Source organism: Canis lupus, chromosome 2 (assembly GCF_003254725.2).
Source record: "Canis lupus dingo isolate Sandy chromosome 2, ASM325472v2, whole genome shotgun sequence".
Taxonomy (NCBI): domain Eukaryota; kingdom Metazoa; phylum Chordata; class Mammalia; order Carnivora; family Canidae; genus Canis; species Canis lupus.
Window position 1 is genome coordinate 62,008,587 of NC_064244.1, and position 13,026 is coordinate 62,021,612.

Below are 13,026 nucleotides of genomic sequence, written 5' to 3' on the forward strand. Positions count from 1 at the left end.
AATAAGCAGAGAAGAAGACCCTTTTCTTGCTTTTGCGAGGTGGGACCTTCACCACCATCTTCCTTCATGTTTTTCGCGCTCAAAACAGCACATCTCTCATGTCTGCACACTCAGAAGATGCTTCATGGAATGGCATGGTGTCCTTGTCACTGTCTTTGTCTAGTCTGGGGGTCTAAGACAGAGAACAGTCTTGGCGTAGTTGTCACAGTAAGAAGTTTGTCCTCAGTGCTAGAAGTGTTAAAGAAAAGAAACAACAGGTGGTGGTCAACTGTGCTCAGCCTTTTTGTTTTTGTTTTTTTATTTTTGCACTTGGGGGACCCATATTCAGTGACTGAATGGTGGCAGATGGGCGAGTTAGACATAGGGTGTTATGGGAGACCCTCGTATATTTTACAAACCAAAGAAAATCCATGTCACTCCTCTGTTTTCTCTCATTGGGAAGATGTGGCAGTTGATTGGATATTGTAATTAGAACTGGTGGTACCTGTTGATTCAAGTGTATTTTTAGGTTGTGATTTTATTGTCCAATTCTTTTAATTCATGTATCACTGGCCCTGGTGTGCTTCTCTCACTTTACGGGGGTTAGTGGGGAAAACACACAGACTCTCCTTGGGTTTCACAATTCTTTGTTTGCCAGGGTTGCTTCCTCATCACTGACTTCCAGGGAGCCCTTCACACCCAGCATTTGGCCTGAAGGTATTTTGTGTATGTGGCAAGGAGCATCCTAGCCAGCTGCATCCTGACCCAAGCATCATCAGGGTCTTCACTTGCTGAGAGAATTGGGAGACACAGGAGGCAGCTTTCCTGGCAAGATAGGGACTGTCTGGTCCATGAAATCTTTGCTATTTGAACCTGGTGATTCCTGGGAATAAGAGGGAGATTTAAAAAACTACTCCTTGGGGCACCTGGATGGCTTAGTGATTGAGCACCTGCTTTTGGCTCAGATTGTGATCCTCCAGTCCTGCATTGGGCTCCCCGCAGGGAGCCTGCTTCTTCCGCTGCCTTTGTTTATGCCCCTCTGTGTCTCTCATGAATAAATAAAATCTTAAAAAAATAAAAATAGGCAGCCTGGGTGGCTTAGCGGTTTAGTGCTGCCTTCAGCCCAGGGCCTGATCCTGGAGTCCGGGATCGAGTCCCGAGTCAGACTCCCTGCATGGAGCCTGCTTCTCCCTCTGCCTGTGCCTCTGCCTCTCTCTGTGTGTCTCTCATGAATAAATAAATGGAATCATAAATAAATAAATAAATAAATAAATAAATAAATAAATAAATAAAAACAGCTACTCCTTTACCACTGGAGAAATCTGCCTCTGAAATGTGATGCACCCAGTTTTTTTTTTCTGGAACAGAGATAAAGGATCAAGAAGAGACAGAGTCTATTTCCTGGGGACCTCAGCCACACCTTTGTGCCTTAAAAGATATTCAGCACACAAATGTCTTTACTATACAAACCCTATAGTTATTGTTATGGATTGAATCATGTAGCCCCAAAATGATTTGCTGGAGTCCCAGTACCTTAGAATGTCAGCTTTTTGGATATAGGGTCTTTATAAGGGTAATCAAGTTAGAATAGGGACACAAGGGTGGGCCTTAATCTGCTGTGACTAGAATCTTTATAAAAAGAGGGAATTTGGGCACACACAGACATGCACATAGGGAAGACGATGAAAAGAGACATAGGGAGAAAAAGGCCAGTTGCAAGTTAGGAAGAGAGACCTAGATCCTTCCCTCATGGCCCTGAAAGGGAAGCAACCTTTCTGAAACCTTGATGTTAGACTCCCAGCCTCCAGAACTGTGAGACAATGCATTTCTGTTTAAGCTGCTCAGGCCCAGTCTGTAGTCCTTTGTTATGGCAGCCCTAGCAAGCGAATATAGTTACCTAAGGCATTAATTACATTTTCGATCATTCCATTGACTTCTTCTAGTGTATATCCATTGGTTGGCTAATGTAGTCTTCCATTACATAGGCAACAGAGCCTGTGCTTACTTCTAAATACAAATGAAATACACTACATAGGATGGTTTGTAATGATTCTGTGGATGAGCAATTTGGGCTGGGCTCAGTTAAGTATTTTTCTACTGGTCTTAACTAGAGTCACTCAGTTGATTTCAGTCACCGTGGCTCAGTCTTGGGTGGAAAGTTTAAGATGATTTAACTCATAAGACTGGTGGTTGGTATTGGCTAGGACAGCTGGAATGGTTGTTACAGCTGGATGACCATATGACCTGCCTTCTTCAAGGACATCTTCCTTCAAGGCCTAGGTGTCTTTGCATGACAGTTGTAGGGTTACAAGAGCTTTATACACATTCTTAATGATTTCCTTAGGATGGTTTTCCAGAAGTGAATAGGTCAAAGAGCATGCAGAGTTTTAAGGCTTTGCCTGGGTCTTACCAAGAACGCATGTTCTTTTAATAGATACTATGCCCAGGTATTATCTGTATAGTGATTTTCTTTTTGTTCATGTTTTTATAACCCACATGCATATGTAGGGAAAAAAAAAGCCATACTCTCTACCTGACTGCATTCAATCAATTCCTAAATTAAGTAGTGCAAGTGGAAATGTAATTCAGTACACACATCCCTCAGGAGCAAGCAGACTACAGATTCGTTAAGTGGGCTTCGTCCCCCGTTATTAAACATATCCCGATTTTCCTAGCTGAAGAAGGGAATGGGACAAACATTTTTTACTTTAATTAAATTACTGTAGTATTGAAACCAAACGACTTGTCTATAATTTCCTTTGTTCAGGAAAACCATGAATTTCTTTAATTTCTACATATGTCCCAATAACTAGAGCCCTTATTCATTTAAGATCCAAGAAGACCTGCTTATTTAAAAATCTGGCTGCCATTTTGTTCCAAGAGCTGCAACAGAGCACTACTCAACCTTATATCTATCTAGGTGTTTTCCATTAGTGCGCCAGACCGGGTCAAAGTCAGTATGGTGCCAGAGAAGCAAGCTTCAGAGACAATGCTTTCTTACATCTAAGAGCTGCATAAATAACCATGCCCATCTGCTTGTAGCACAGACACTTAAAGGGGAAGGACAAACACAAAGTCAATAGAAGAGTTTCTTGGCAATTTTCTCCAGATAGTCAACTTCTCCCAAATTATCTTTCAAGAGAGACAGACAGACATAGGCTAAATATTGTCACATTTCCATGTCATTTATCAGTCAGTAAGAATTAAAAAAATCTTAACCTCTAAAATGGGTTCTGAAATCTAAGTCTTTTGATAAAAGTTCTGAAAACTGAGCTCAGCAATCTTTTCATCCCATAGTAGGGTGGCAATGAGGTTAGGAAAGCAAGGATGTGTTTCTTTGGTTTCTGGATGATTGCTTCTTGAGGACCTATATACCAAAGCTATATTTTGAACTAACCTTCCTTTCTTTATGTTTTCATAGAATTGAATATATTTGTCTCCTCACTGGTAGGCAAAGGCTAAGGCAAACAAAGAGACAGAAAATACACTTCACCCCAAACCCTTTATTAAATTTACCTTTAAAGTCACATTGGTGTCTTTCGTCAGTATAAGGCTTTGAAATAGTCTAAGCATTGTGGTCACAGAGACATAAGTCCCAGTACAAGTTCAGCCATGTACCAGTGATGTGACAGGCTAATCACGCTCTGAGTCTCAGGTGTACTCACCTTCAGGAATGAGAAACTGATCTTCTTTTTGAAGCGGCTGTGATAGTGTGGATTGATTGCAATTGTATATAAGGCAAGTGACACCAAGCTGGGCACATAATACATTTGAGTTAATAATTATCCTTATTGGTATGTTATTTCATTATACTATGTCCTGTGTGTAACTAAATCAGATGTTACTGTTTTCACTTTAGGGACAATAAAACAGAAAATGGAAAGAATCTCCCAGGTTTGTCTTGCCAGTTCCAGAAAGCCAAACAGAATCTAACCCCACACAACAATGCTAGCAATGACTTTCATACAGTGGATCAGCCTAATGAGGCTGAAATGACCAAGACTTCTTTGAGATGAAACACAGCATATTTAGTTTTGTTTTTACATTCATAATGAAGATAAGCAAGATGCTGAATTTAAGAAAGCATCCCTTGTTTCTCACGACTATTGATATTGGCTATAAGATTCAAAGTCAGTTTTGGGATACTGGCCTCCACCATACCATAAGTCCACTGTCATCTATTCTGGCTTTTTATTTATTATTTTAAAAAAATTTTTAATTGTATTTATTTATTCATGAGAGACACACAGAGAGAGGCAGAGACATAGACAGAGAGAGAAGCAGGCTCTATGTAGGAAGCCCGATGTGGGACTCCATCCTGGGACTCCAGGATCACACCCTGAGCCAAAGGCAGACGCTCAACTGCTGAGCCACCCAGGCATCCCCGGTTTTCTATTTTTTATTTTTTTTAATTTTTAAGTAATCTCTACACGCAACATGGGGCTCAAACTCACAACCCTAAAATCAAGTCACATGCTCTAGACTGAGCCAGCTGGGTGTCCCTACTTTGGTTCTTTTTGAATGATCATCCTAGTGTGCAGCCCCCAATAGACCAGGTACAACATTTTTACCCATTCCATGTTTATAGCCTGATCCAGTTTATTCATCTCAGCTAGATTGGCCTATGTGATAAATCTGTTTACAAGAGTACAATGATTAAAATTTTAGATTCTCAGTGGAAGTGGTGGTATATTGGGTTAGGCTGGTGACTATACTTAAGAATATCTGCTCCTAATTCAAACACTGGTCCTTTTCTTTTATAAAATCAGAACAAATGTGAAAACAGACACCTGACTCCATTCCCAAATGCACCAAACAGTTCGGGATGGTTTGTCCTCTTATTGCCTGGTGGGTCTTCTTCAGCATGGGTGTTCTTAACCAGTTGACTCTTGTTAGCCAAGCCTTCTGACTTTACACAACCACTCTCCATCCAAAAGAGGTGAATCTGTCCTTTTGTTTATGGAATAAACCACTCAGGAGCTCATGAGGAGAGAGCGGGAGAGGAGAGCTAAGTTGATGGAAGGCAGGAGGGAAGTAGGGTGTGGGAGTACAAGGCAAGTGTGGCTTCATGAGATGACTTTATCCCCCAGAGACATGCTTTCTGACTCTAAGATGCGGCACATTTCATCAAAAACCAAAGTAGTGGGATCCCTGGGTGGCGCAGTGGTTTGGCGCCTGCCTTTGGCCCAGGGTGCGATCCTGGAGACCTGGGATCGAATCCCAGGTCGGGCTCCCGGTGCATGGAGCCTGCTTCTCCCTCTGCCTGTGTCTGCCTCTCTCTCTCTCTCTCTCTCTCTCTCTGTGTGACTATCATTAAAAAAAAAAAATACCAAAGTAGTATCCTAATATAGTTCATTGCAAGTTTGAAATGAAATCTTAAAAAAGTAGTATGCATTACTGGGGTGTCCATGCTGAAGGGGACATGTTGTTCAGTGGGAGAAGAGTAAAGTAGTTGGTCAAAATATGTATCTTGGGGAAGAGGAAGTATGGGGGTTTTTCGACAAGTTAATGGCTAGGCAAGGGGCTCTTAGTGATCCTTCTTAGCTAAACTCCTGTATACTAGTTCTGTACACTACTGACACAGACACTGCTAGTACCCCAGATCCCCCCTTCCTTACAAAAACCATGGCATATTTCCAGATCCTTGGTGTGCTCTGTTATAATTATTCACTATATCGGACTGCCAGCTGCTTGAGGTGAGCGTGTTACTCAGTGGTAATCAATGAAACCTAAACCAAGAAGCTTGTGGAAAGCCTTTTCTTCCTTTCTTTTTTTATTTTAATTTTAACTTTTTTTTTAGCTTTTTCTTTCTTGATAGCAGTGTTGTCCTTCTAGCTTCTCTTTGTTTTCTTCCTGCCTACAATAATGCTCAGGTCGAGCTGCTAGTGGATAGCAGCCATGAGGTGATACGCGTAGGGGTAAATGCCTTGTAAGAGAGGGCAGAGTTACCTAAAAGCAAAGACCCCAGCCACCATACTGAGCCACATCCTAGCTCTGAGGAGCAGTGCTTCGTTGCTGAAACTAAGTACATTCCCAACCAAGACAATTGATGACATCAAGCAATAACTGCATTCGTTAGGGAAAGAAAAGCTGCTGTGAACAACTGCCAAACATCAGTGCCTTTAGAGTAAAAGCTATTTCTCACTCACATAAAATCTCAAACTAGTATTTTTTTTGATCAGCACAGAACTCTTCTTTATAAACAGTGATTCGAAGGTACTACTGTCTTTTCCTGTCTGGTGGCTCTGCCATCCTCAACACAGGGCTCTCAAAGTCACCCTGTTTGTGGACTTCAGCTTGAAGAGTGGGAGGAGGGAGAGTGTTGTGGGGTGAGGTGGGGAGCCCTGGGAGGGTGTGTACCAGTCCTGAAGGTGGCACCTGTTTCCTCTCCTTTCTTTCCATGGACCAGACTCAGTCTTTCATCATCAGTAACTACATGTGAGGCTGCTAATGCCGTGCAGGGGTGTGCCGAGGAGGGAGAGAAGATGGATTTCGTGACATCCTAATTGGCATCTGTGGCAACCACCAGAACTACACACAGTCTGTCTTTGCTTCATCCTAGGGGTGTTGCCTTGGAGTCCTGAGGGATGAGTTGGCGCCTCATTTTTCATCATGGTGATTTACAGTCCTCCTGGTCTTTCCTTGGTATTCAGATGATGAGATGTGAATATAGATAAGCACCCAGGTCTGTGGCTTTTCTTCAGCTGATGAGGAAGGAGAGAAGGTGGGGGAGGATGGCAGGGTCTGGATATTAATTTCCCTGTTTGACTGAGGGTAAGCAGGATGTGGGGGAAGAGAGGAATAAAAATTATTTAAATTTCTCAACTTTCAGAACCACAAACCGTATCTCATAAAATTACAAAGAGGATATAAGCGACAACTATTTGTTTGGCCAGGATTCTTCGTTAATGTTCTTTCTGGAAAGAGGGTGGGGTGTAGTGGTTAGAAACTCAGCCTTGGGTTCTGAATTCTGGCTGCACTACTTAGTGGTTCGGAGTCTTTGGTCAAATTTCTTAGTCACTCTGAGCCTCGGTTTCTTTATCTGTGAAAAGGAGTTAGTAAAGCAGTTGCCTCGTAGGGAAGTTGAGAGCACTGAATGAGATGAAAGATATAAAGCTCTCAGTAGAGTGAGCATTTGATAGACATCAGCTGATGACGACGATTTGGAGTGAGTTTAACACTTGATATAGCTTGGGAAACACCTAAATGCCAAAAGTCAACCTAGCACTTTCTTATTTTCAATTTTCTTTTATTGCGGTAAGGACACTCAACATGAGATCTACCCTCTGAACTAATTTCTAAGTGCATGATATTGTCAATATAGGCGTAATGTGGTACAGCAGCTCTCGAGAGCTTCTTCATCCTGGGTGATGGAAACTTTATGCCCATTGATAAGCACCTCCCCGTTTCTCCTTCTTCCCAGCCCCTGGCAACCATCATTTCACTCTTGGAATCTATGTATTTGACTATTTTTGATACATCGTATAGAATCCTGCAGTATTTGCCCTTCTGTGACTGGCTTATTTCACTAGGATAATATCCTCAATGCCTACCCATGCTGTTGCAGGTGCAAATTTTCCTTCTTTTTAAAAGTTTCATTGTTTTCCATTGTGTATATATTCCACATTTCCTTTTTTCATTCCTCTGTCAATGGACATTTATTGATTGATTGATTTCTTTTGAAAAGATTTTATTTATTCATGAGAGACACAAAGAGAGACGTAGAAACATAGGCAGAGGGGGAGCCCAATCTGGGACTCCATCCCAGGATTCTGGGATCACACCCTGAGCCAAAGGCAGATGCTCAGCCACTGAGCCACCCAGGGGTCCCTGTCAATGGACATTTAGGTTATGTCCATGTATTGGCTAATGTGAATAATACTGTAATGAACATGGGAATGCTAGTATCACTTGTAGATCCTGATTTCAGATCTTTTTTTTCCCCAGTTCTTTTGTTAAGTGCTCAGAAGTGGGTTTGCAATCAAAGGCTTTTGCACAGCAAAGGAAACTATCAACGAGAAAAAAGGTAACCTAGAGAATGGGAGAAAAGACCTGTACAACATATATCTGACAAAGGGTAAATCTCCAAAAACAATATAAGGAACTCCTCCTACTTGATAGCAAGAAATAAAATAAAACAAAATTAATAAACAACAAATACCTACATGAAAAAATGGACTAAGGGCTTGAATAGATTTTTTTTTTCCAAATGTGATGGCCAGCAAGCTATATGAAAAAATCCCCAATGTCACTAATCACCCAGGGAATGCAAATCAAAAGCACAGTGAAATATCACCTTATGCTTGTCAGCATGGCTATTATCAAAAACAAAAACAAAACAAACAAAAGACAAATGTTAATGAATGTGGAGAAATTGGAACCCTTGCACACTGTGGGTGGGAATGTAGAAGGGTGCAGTTGCTCTGGAAAACAGTATGGTGGTTTCTCAAAAAGTTAAAAATAGAAGTACCCTAGGGTCCAACAATCCCACTTCTGGGTATTTAACCAAAAGTATTATTATTATTATTAAAGAATGACAGTTCCTCAGCTTGGAGTGTCCAGAGAAAGCCTCTAGATGGTGCTGAAACAGAATCAGCTTGGTACTCCATCTGAGAAGCTCAGACATACAGTTGTTTATCATTTCTCCCAAGCCAGGAACCTCACAAGTCAAAACCATAGCTGTATTGGATGAGGTCATCTGGAAAACTCCCCTCTCCACCTCTGTGAGTCCCTGTGTCTTTGGAGTTGGGATTGTTGGCCATTCTTTCGCTGCTCCCTAAAACGCTATCAACTTCCAACCTAATTTAAATCCAGTGAGACAGCATATGTTAAGTACACACAGTATTGCTTAATATACATTAAATGCTCAGTAAGTGCAAATTTCCCTTTATTTTCTCTAACAGGCAAAGAGTACTTCCTTCTACTACTTTCCTCTTTAGCATGGTCAGTGGGCAGCAAACTTTGAAAATCTCTATATTTGCTTAGTAAAAGTTTGAGGTAGGCAAAGTTTGCTTCATCTATTGACTTGAAAGGCTGTTGGATGTAGAGATTTCAAGTCTGAGCTCTGGACTCAGACAAGCTTGGGTTGAAAATCCAGCCCATGCAGGAGCTATGTGATCTCCATCATGTTATTTCCTATCATTTGTAATAATATGGATGATGATACATCTCTTATTTGAGGGAATTACTGCTGAATGCCTAGCACATGTAGATATCCAATACATGCCACTTCCTTTCTCCTTATTCAAAAAATATCCATTAACCCCCCAACTTGTCCCTGTGTTGCATTTTTCAGCATGAGCCGTCCCTAATGCCCTGGCTTTGGTTGGGGCATCAACAGGATGCTTTGTCTTCCATCAATACCAATCTTCTTGCTCCCTTTTTCTTAGGACCCTGTTTTCTTTTCTAAATGTGATAGGTTAATTGTATAAACTAAACACAGCCGGGGTGAGCTAGCCAACTAGGCTCCCTAAGCTAGTTAGTGGTGGTTAGAGGCTAACCGACGTGTGAGTTCTCTCTGACCAGCTGAGTTATCTAAGACAAGGTGTCTCTCAGCACCAGCTCCTTGTCAGTAATATAAAGAGGTAGACTGAATCCTTTCCACTGGGCCCTTTTGCCCTTCATCTATGCTCTTGATGAGGGCAAATGTGGCTACTGTGGGCAGCCAGAGAGGCCATGAGACCATGTGTCCTTCCTAGAGGTGGGAGTGGGCCTTGGCTACCCTCCTACTTATGTATTTGACGATTTTCTCAATCTTCATGGAGGAGCTGGCCCAGTTTGATGGATGAAAACAGAAATTGCCTGCATTGCATAGTCCATTGCAATGTGGGACTAAGAAATATGAATGTTTTGGGAAAGCTGATAGTTTAGGCCTCTTTAGTATAGACAGTGCATGTGTGAGAACTTGATTTATTACAAAATTTAAAAAATTATAAATATACTATCCATATACCTCTGCCTTCATGTTCAGATGAAGGACCTATTAAGGTCCTAAAAATGACATTTCTTTAAATTATTTTCATTAAAAATACAGATAAGCAAGAAGAAAAACATTAAAAAATCATTCACAATTTCACTACCAATGTAAATTCCAATGATCCAAAAAGTAGAAGTATGTGTGTACAGTTAGCAAGTGTAAACAGGTCAGAAAGGAACATGATGAAAAGAGAAATCCCTTCCCCAAGCCCTTTTGACTACTGCTAGCAGTTTGCTACAATTCTTCTGGAAACATTTTATGTATTTGCCAATATACACATGTGTATGTGCACATACACACACAATTAATTTCAGGAAAGGAATTTAACATATTTTTATTTCTGTTGAATATAAAATTGTGTTTTGACTTTTCACATTTTTTTTTGTTACTCCAAACAAAAAAATCTATGGATGTTGGTTTCTTATAGCCACCAACGTAAAGTAATTTATGTGGGTGTACTTACTGAGTTTTGTTCAAACTGCCTGTAAAGTTTCTTTATCTAGCCTTTATGGTGGTGAAATTTTTTAGTATCCCTTGTCCTCTCTTAAGTTCTCTTTTGCAATTTTCTAAATCAGACGTCTTCTTGGGAGGCATATTAAAAGGGTTTAAAATTTGGATAATAAAATAAATTGCTCATTTCCTGTAAACAGCATTCCAGCATGCATTATTCAGTTTCAGAATTATCCTGATTGCAACTGCTGACTTCAGGCAGCTATGGCTTCTCTGCTCTTGGGCTTGGTGACATAGTAGTTATATTTTTGGGGAAAAAAAATCAGTGGTGTTTTCAGAGAGGATTTTTGTTTGTTTTGTTGTATTTTGTTTTAATCCCCAACTATGGGAACTGTCTACTTTTGTGAGACCAATTTATGTTTTGTCAGTTCTGTAAGGAGTCGCATGTGGAACTTTGAATTAACTGGAAACCACGTTGGCAATCAATATATATGGTGTTTTCAAGCCCGCTTGCAGAAGGCCAGCAATGGCAGCTGCAGTTGTTGACCTGACCTTAATCAGAGTCTCCTTAAGTGCTGGAGCAACTGATGCATATTTTCTTCGATTCTGTAGGGACAGGGTGAATAGGATTTTTAGAAGTTCTTGGAAGCATCCAGATTGCTCTGGGAGCAAGTGTAGAACGGAACAGAAGAAGGGGATATATGTGTTCTCCACTTGGGAGACTGATAAAAGCAGGACCTGCAAAGATAATCTCAAATAACAGCACAATTGGTGCTAAGATTCTGCTCTCATAGAACTGCAATGTGATAGTGATTTTCACACTTGTCACCCTCAAACCATCTCTGATCACCCTGAGATGTGTCCTCTCAAGAGGGGGATGGAAGAAGAGAACTGTCATGTTAACTCTGAGAAACACTAGAAACACAAACCGTGTTATATAAAATTATGAACCAGTTCATAAAATCATCATAACTGACCAGCACCATGTGAAGTTTCTGAAATGGGCCTTCAGATTGGGTGCAAGGCAAAGGTAATGAAGGGACTTTACAGAGATGACTCACAAGGGCCTCCACTTTTTATTAGACTCATTTTGCTAATCCCGAAAATTAAGGAATTCCAGGTGTATGGAGCCAAGTATGCAAATGACTTCCTTCCGCCTCGCTGCTGATTTCATAAAAGGTTCTCAAACAGAGAAATAAAACACACAGAATGGGAAAGCTTTATGGCACAGTCGAGAATATTGTGCCTTTAAATAGTTCAGACAAGCAGTGCGTGCTGTAAATTTGCCACAGAGACAAATTTGTGCAAAGCTATAAAAAGAGCAAAAGTGAAGCTGAAAGAAGGCTGAGGTGGGGAGGCGGCAGGGAGAACTCTCGAGGCCTGGTGGTGGCCAAGGCCATGTTGATTCAGCTGAGCTGGCCTCCGGGGGAGAGGCGGTAGGGAGCACTGTGAACAGAGTGGGCTCGTCAGGCAGAGAAACAGATGGAGAAGGAAACATGGAGACGTTTTTATTGAGCCGGGGCTGAAAGCACTGCATTTTCCTGGTGTTCTAGGTGTAGGGATGGGTGTAGGGATAACCCGAAGACCAAAGCCAGCCACTCACCAGTTTTCCTATGGCTCAAGACCATAAGAATAGTTCTTGCGTCTTTAAGCAGTTGAGAACAAACTAACAAAAGCATAATATTGCATTTCATGGCATGTGAAAATTATATGAAATTGAAACTTCAGTGTCTGTAAATAAAGTTTCCCTGAAACGTAGGGTATGTGATCTCTAGTTGCTTTATGTGACAATGACAAAGTTGAGTAGTCGCAACAGAACTGTGCGGTCTGCAAAGGCCAACATACATACTATCTAGCCTTTTGCAGAAAAGGTTGGAAGATGCTCCTGTTCTAAATCAGTGGTTCTCAAAGTGGGGGCTGCAGAAAGTATTAACATCAGCTGGGAAGGTGTTAGAAATGCAACATCTCTTGGGGCAGCCCGGGTGGCTCAGTGGTTTAGCGCCGCCTTCAGCCCAGGGTATGATCCTGGAGACCCGGGATCGAGTCCCATGTCGGGCTCCTTGCATGGAGTCTGCTTCTCCCTCTGCCTGTGTCTCTGCCTCTCTCTCTCTCTCTTTCTCTCTCTCTGTGTCTCTCATGAATAAATAAATAAAAATCCTAAAAAAAAAAAAAAAGGAAAAGAAATGCAACATTTCAAGTAACACCTAGATCTACAGAGTATGAGCCTCTAGGGCAAGGGCCCAGAAATCTGTGTTTTAACAAGCTCTCCTCCTCCTCTCCCCCCTGATAATTCTGCTGCACACTCAAGTTTGAGAACCACTCCTGGAGTACCTCTAAGGCTAGAGCCTAATGGGGCACTGGATGTTAAATCCCCACAAGAATGGACAACAGGGTCTCTATGGATGTGGGAAGTCTTCTGCAGGGAGAGTTACCGGTGCTCCGGGCTGTCACCTGACTGCTTGCTCTGGTTAAGCACAGCAGGAGGACCAGATACTGTTGGAGGGCCAACCACTCCACACATACAGGCAGCAGGCACGACTGTTCTTTCCCATTTTACAGATGGGACAATAGATAACTTGGCCAAAGTCACCCGAGTGGAAGAAACAGCCTTCAACTATGGG

At 41.6% G+C, this 13,026-nt stretch overlaps 1 long non-coding RNA gene across 5 annotated transcripts in view; it reads left to right on the plus strand.

The window, feature by feature from the left end:
- The window catches only part of LOC112660613 (uncharacterized), a 128,797-nt gene that overhangs the window by 84,244 nt on the left and 31,527 nt on the right, over positions 1–13,026 (plus strand). For 2 of the 5 annotated variants that reach the window (XR_007407525.1, XR_007407524.1), the window contains one exon: positions 7,927–8,005. The exons of the other annotated variants lie outside the window; for them this stretch is intronic. This is a non-coding gene — a long non-coding RNA (uncharacterized LOC112660613). The remainder of the gene's footprint in view (positions 1–7,926; positions 8,006–13,026) is intronic. 5 annotated transcript variants of the gene reach the window in all.